Raw genomic sequence first — 6,667 nt, forward strand, 5'->3', positions numbered from 1 at the left:
CTGCAATGCTTCTCTTCTGACACCTTCACATACAATGAAGGACTCGTAGTTACCAGTGGTCCTGCATTGCATGTGATAATGCCAGAGTGCCCTTCAACATTCCCGGCAGGAGTGAAGAGGGCCAGAGCACCACAGGACTTTAAATCTGGATTTTATACTTTAAACATGATCTACAAAATGATCTACACTTAAAGTTCATTAATCAGTTGCTGGCATCTGTGTTGAAGTCTCCAATCAAAGAATATAGTGGGTGTCAGAGAATCCACCTACTGGATCACACTGCACACAGTTACACAAGAGCATACATGTAGGAGAAATGTTTTACTTGTCCCTTTGCAATAGTTTAAAAAAGAACATTTTTCTACAATGTTTTTTGAGTTTGGGATTACCGCTAATCAGGAGACCAGATTGAACCATTGAGAAAGAAAAAATCATCATCAAACTCATCCAGCACCCCCAACTTTCCTCTTGAAATATTTCCAGTGCAAATACAATCAGGGCAGGGTAAATCAGGGCATAGAAAACTACTAGACAGGCCATGATCAGAACTGCACTTTGGTAATCTTTCACGTTGTTGTGACCCATGTTTTCTTTCATATGAAGATTGTGCAGCTTGAGAGACACGGCACTGGCAGCTGTCGTCAATATGGCAATCAGGGATGGTAGGGAAGTCAGTGTCAGGACAATGTTCATTAATTTCATCCTTAAGGTGCCCATACACTGCTCGATTCTCGTACGAGAATCGAGCAGTGTGAACGAAGACGTGCGACCGTTTCTACTGTACGGTCGCACGTCTTTTGTCTAAGGAGCATGTTAGAAAACCAGCCGAGAATCGTACGATTTTCGGCTGGTTTGAACAGTGCTCGGGAGACAAATGCCGAACGGGCCGGTGTGCGCACTCGCACACTGCCCGTTCAGCATTGCGGTCATCGGAAGCTCGCCCTTCAGGGGGGCGGGCTTGCGATGATCGAGAGTGCGATCTGCCTGTCCAAGATGGGCACATCGTACGTTTTTTTAATCACTTTACAACCATCGCAAGACTAAGGTCTTGCGATGGTTATACAGTGTATGGCCACCTTTAGTTTGTGAAATTCTGAGGTCACGTCAGTCGCAGTGATAGTTGAGTTGATCCCTGACTGAAAATATATGATGCTATGACACTCCCAAACAAAGCAACAATAATCGCAATGCATATCGACAAAGGTATCATTCTGTCAATCTTCATCTTCATCCACGCAAGAAATGCGGACTGGAACTGAAGGATTTTTATAAAATAGAAGAAGCAAGGAACAGCACTGAGCCAGGAGCTGGAGGTAATGCTGCAAAGATTGAGAAAGTTTAAAATGATTGAGATGTGACTTAAACTGAATGATGGACCTAGTAAGTAAATCAGAAGGTGTACAGACATTAAAAAGCAATAAGGATCTTGTTGTACGGTGCAGAATGTGTCCCTTTAAAACCAGAAAGGGTGAGAGAAAATATGATGAAGCCATTAGAACACAAGCCAATGATGACCTCTAATGCTATGACACTGAGGCATATGAGCCCGTTCATTCTGTTCTGATGAAAATGAAGTGTTCCAGAGTTGCCACGGGATCTTTGTGTGAACAAGTGTTTTTAATTGTGTCTCCCTCAGTGAGATGTCCCAACTGCCCAAGACTCAAAGATCATCATTGTATCTACTCCTTCCTGACCATGTAAATTACCCCTGAAGAATCCATCCATCCATCCATCCATCCATCCATCCATCAAGGACAGATGTCAAAGCTTAATGACTGCCATTAAAATTTCCATCAACATTTTAAAATGACTCCTTTTAATTGACTGAGTTTGAATACATACAAAACACTGAACAATGAGCCGGGGAGATTGAATGACCGAATTCAAATACAGTATGCAGAGCCAAACAACTGTAATTCTATATGTGGCAATACAATAGACCAATTAAGACACGCATGCATGTCTATGGATTTAAGACATTTATTTATTTTCATTTTATGTATTTTAAAAGATAAAATATACAAGCAATGCAATGCAGAGTTCCTTCTGTATATACCATCCATTCTCTACCAGGGTTCCATAGAGGTTGCTAGTGATTCCTTGAGCAAAGAGCAGTGACAAATTAATATTCCACCTACATTGACCGCCATTTCAAGGGAGGCAATATTACAATGACCACTAAAGTAAGAGGACAGTTTCCCTGCCTGCCTTCTCTCCTGATTGTATTATTTATTTTGTTTAAATTTTCTTGCTAAAAAAATATTGTCAATAACACAAGGTGGTGTCCTGAAAAAAATAAATCGGTTCTGGATGTCAAATGCTGTAAGTCGCCACGTTGCTCATTCTCTTATTTATCCTCCTGCCGTCTGCCCATCATAAAATTACGGGTGGAGGGAGGATGCTTGCCGGCAGGTGGACATACATGTAGGGGGCGCGTGCAAGTAGAATCCTGCCGGGAAAGTGCACAGCCATTAATGGCTGTTATATACAAGCATTCAGCCAGCTCCTACAGCTGGCTGATCGCTTGTATAACCCTGCATTGTGCGGGCCCCCTCTGCTGCCGCACCTTTCCCCCTCTGCTTCTCCTGCAGGTTATCCTGGACACCGCTGTACCTGCTGCATTGCCAGGGACCGAGATCACCAGCAAAGTGGCTCTCTGTGCACAGAAGGAGGAGGGATCAGCATTCCCCACCGCTGATCTCTCCTCTTTCTCTCTCTAAAGGCGGAAGCGATGTCTATTACATCACTTCCGCCTTTAGCTGTCATGTCTCTGGCTGATAGCTCATCAGCTTCTTTGGGGGTCCCAGGGTGACATTGGGGGTCTTATAGGCCCCTGATGTCTCCAATAAAGAGGACCTGTCATTGTTTTTTGGCTATCACATAGGGGGATTTGTATTCCCCTATGGGATAGCAATCAAGTGTAGAAAAAACCCGTCTAAAACAAAAATGAAAGTCTCATATTGAAAAACGATATAAAACACAAAAATAGTTTTAAGTCACCCACCCCGCATGCACGCACTTATTTCTTGGGCGCACACAATTTTAAAGCTTGAGAAGTTTGGTGTCTATTTGTCCAACGTGACCCTGTCTTTAATATTTCATAAAAAAAATTGGGTGCTAATAATTGTTTTATAACATTTCATAGGGAAACAGTTTTTTTTCAAAGTTTCCGGTACTTTTTTCATTATATAGCAAAAAAAACCCCCAGGTGGTGATTAAATACCACCAAAAGAAAGGCCACCATTAAAAATATCCAGTCCACATAATTATTATTATTATACAGGATTTATATAGAGCCAGCAGTTTGTGCAGCACTTCACATTTAATAAAAGCGAAGCAAAAAGGAGTAAGTGGATGGGTGGCACAGCTTGTCAGCTCTGCAAATCTTTATGGATTGGTAATACCTAGTCCAACCCCTGGAAGCAACCCATGCAGATCCTTACTACCCATCTGACAACCTTCTCTTTGCAAGGTAAGCCTGGTCAAATATATTCTTCAACACTTTTCTTGACATGGTTCTTCATTTCCATCATTTAGTCACTTCCCCGGGTCTACTTTCTCTGGGATTCACTCCAGTCTTCAACAACAAGAGAATCTGGGTTTGTATATGTACAATTTTAAAGAACTGGTAGAAGCCCAAACATAAAAAAACAAGAAAAAGATACATCTGCACATAAAAAGAAAGGTAGCTAATAAGAGATCTGTGATTGGAAGAAAGAGAGGACATGCTAACAAAAAAATGTTTTGGGGGAGTCTCAGAACAAGTGATATTTTAGTCAATGTTTTTGCATGTTCTAATTATTTTTGTTTCTCTTTTAAAATTGATTATATGATGAAAAAAACCTGCTATATAGCTTGAGTCATGTTTTAAGGATTAGGGTGAGATGACGATTACAACATTATGATAGGCATTCTTTAAATGAAGGAAAAAAGGTAAATTAAGCTTTTTATGTTTCCATATTTGCACACAATAGAATGTTTACTTTCCATAAATATAATACATTATAACCTACATTTAATAGAGTGACAATACTTGCTAATCAGCTCATAACATTGCTGTAATTACATACACATTATTTAATTTAAATATAGTGACGTGTAATGTAAAGGTGTTCATGTTTAAAGACCTTTTCAGTGCACATTTTGTGAGACAACCTATAAGTAAAATAGCAAGGATGTCACCAGCACACCAAGTAAATTGATTTAGCAAATGTCCATTTTAATGACAAACACTGCCATTTAATAGCAAGTACTTTCGGGGCCTCGCAGGGCTGAGCCTGATGACGGGGACCCTGCGAGGCCCCTAAAGTACTTGCTATTGAATGGCAGTGTTTGTCATTAAAATGGACATTTGCTAAATCAATTTACTTGGTGTGCTGGTGACATCTTAGCTATTTCACATGTTGTCACGGTGCCTCCGTGGTCACTGCGAGCACCCATTTATCCACATCATCTCCGAGGAGATCCGGTAAGGAGTGCAGCAAGATATACACTTTTTTTTACAACCTATAAGTAAACACACAGCTACAATAAAGCTATAGAATATGCTCACTGAAACAAGTAAAAGCATTATTCATTATAATATGTAGATTTTAAACCTTACAGTACACACATCCTACGGCAAAAACATATAGAATTGCACAATTTTCTCTTGTATCTTGGGGTTCCTAGAATCAGTAGAAGAGACTGAATCAAACTGAAGGAGAGTTTCATAATTACATAGAGGATCATTAGTAAATCTGACTGAATCTGAGCCAACTCTTCAAGAACTAATGTCACAGAAAATAGAAGATAAAAGATCAGGAAATACGCCACTGTTCGTACAACTTTTTTAGGTTTCCCACTGGCATTATGAGAAGAGCCAAATGTTTTACTCATATTATGAATGTGCACCTGGAGTGACACCAAAGTTCCAGCCGTGATGAGTATCACCATCCCAAGTGACCCAAAGGTAGTTAGATACATAAAATCATCCAGCAGACTCCCTTGTGAATGCATTTGTGTTAAGTTGCATGATGACAAATTGAAATTACTGGAAGGTGTTTGATGAGAAACCTTCACCATTATGTTTATGAAGCCATTACTGAGAGACACCAACTCCACCAGCAGGATCATCCGTGGAATCAGAACGTTGATCTTTGCCTTCAGCTGGGAGAGTAATGTCCATCTGAACTGGACAATTTTAATGAAATGGAAGGAGCACAGACAGGCAGTCAGCCATAAAGAAGAATTTATCCCATACATAACCAATTCATGAAGCATAATATTTCCCAATTCATTGCGGATAAATAAGAAAGAAGTATTAAAAACACCAAATAATAGAAAAATGCCATAACACATGTTGGAAAAACTTAGTGAAAGCATAAGTTTGTCTATTGTGCTTTGTCCCTTAACAAAATGTTCTAAACTCATAAATAAGATTAAAAAAATTGGTGAGTGTACCAAAAAATGTCTGGAAAACTACTGTGAAATATAGAAATATTAAAAAGGCAAACAGATCCATGACGAAGTGATGATATTCCTCTAGAATTCAGTCTAGTTATATCAAGATAACCTTTCAAAGACTTGCTCCTCTAGTGTTGTCCAAATCAGGGTTATGCAGCTGGGCTGATCCCTATGCTGGCAGAAGAAACCAAGGAGCTGCCTATAGATACACAAGCTTTGAATATATTTAAAGTATGGAAATAGAGATTTGCTTGCCTGTAATAGAATAATCACATGCACATGCAGCTATTCTTATCTTTCAGGTTGCCAAGGAACTCCGTAGTCAGTAATGGCACCCTTTCCGCACCCTTTGATTGCCATATACATTACAATCTGATTGCACAATCTCCTTTAGATCTACCAACAACTATGTAGTGTAAGGGCCTGTCTGACTTGATACAGACTGAATGGATTGTTAAAGTTTGGGTCCACATTTTTGGTAAATTTAGTTCAGCTTTAACTAACCCTAATCCATACTCCACCAGTATGACTACAACACTAGGGAAGGTGCTCTACGGCTCTTTCTTTGGGTGAACAGTGAAGTCTCCCTGACTGATGAGAGGTTGCCACCATGTGGAGATTTTTCCTTTGTGCATTTCTAGCAAGTGTTGTTGGTGCTGGTGGAAGATTGTTTTCATGTTGACTGATTTAATATTTTGAGTGTTAAGCAATTAAAAAAAGGTGTTTTCTACACAAACAATCGTGAGTAGGATTATATATATATACACACTGAGTGGCCAGATTATTATGACCACCCCATCAGTACTTCGTTGGGCCACCTCGTGACTCCACGAGATGATGAAAGGTGATGCGAGGAATCTGACACTGCACTGTTGCCCTTCTGTTGTCTTGTACCAGTCAGTTGCTCTTGAACACGTAACGAATTCTGCTGTTTTGCTGATACTCGCTCCATGGCTCCGAGCGCCAACAATCATCCCACGTTCAAAGGCTGTTACATCGTGTTGTTTCCCCGTATCTTCAGACAAAAATCACTTCTACTGTCGTGGTAACCAACCTGCTCCCCTATTTATAATGGTCTGGCCCTCTAGCAACTTCAGCACCAAATTATAGCTAATCTGCCTACAAACGTCAGGTGGTCATAATAATCTGGCCGCTCATTGTATATCTATAAAAATATACACATACAAGTACATACATGGGAACCAGCTTGTTATATATATAT

The sequence above is a fragment of the Nanorana parkeri genome, unplaced genomic scaffold (genome assembly GCF_000935625.1).
Source record: "Nanorana parkeri isolate BGI_ZX_2015 unplaced genomic scaffold, ASM93562v1 scaffold1468, whole genome shotgun sequence".
NCBI lineage: Eukaryota > Metazoa > Chordata > Amphibia > Anura > Dicroglossidae > Nanorana > Nanorana parkeri.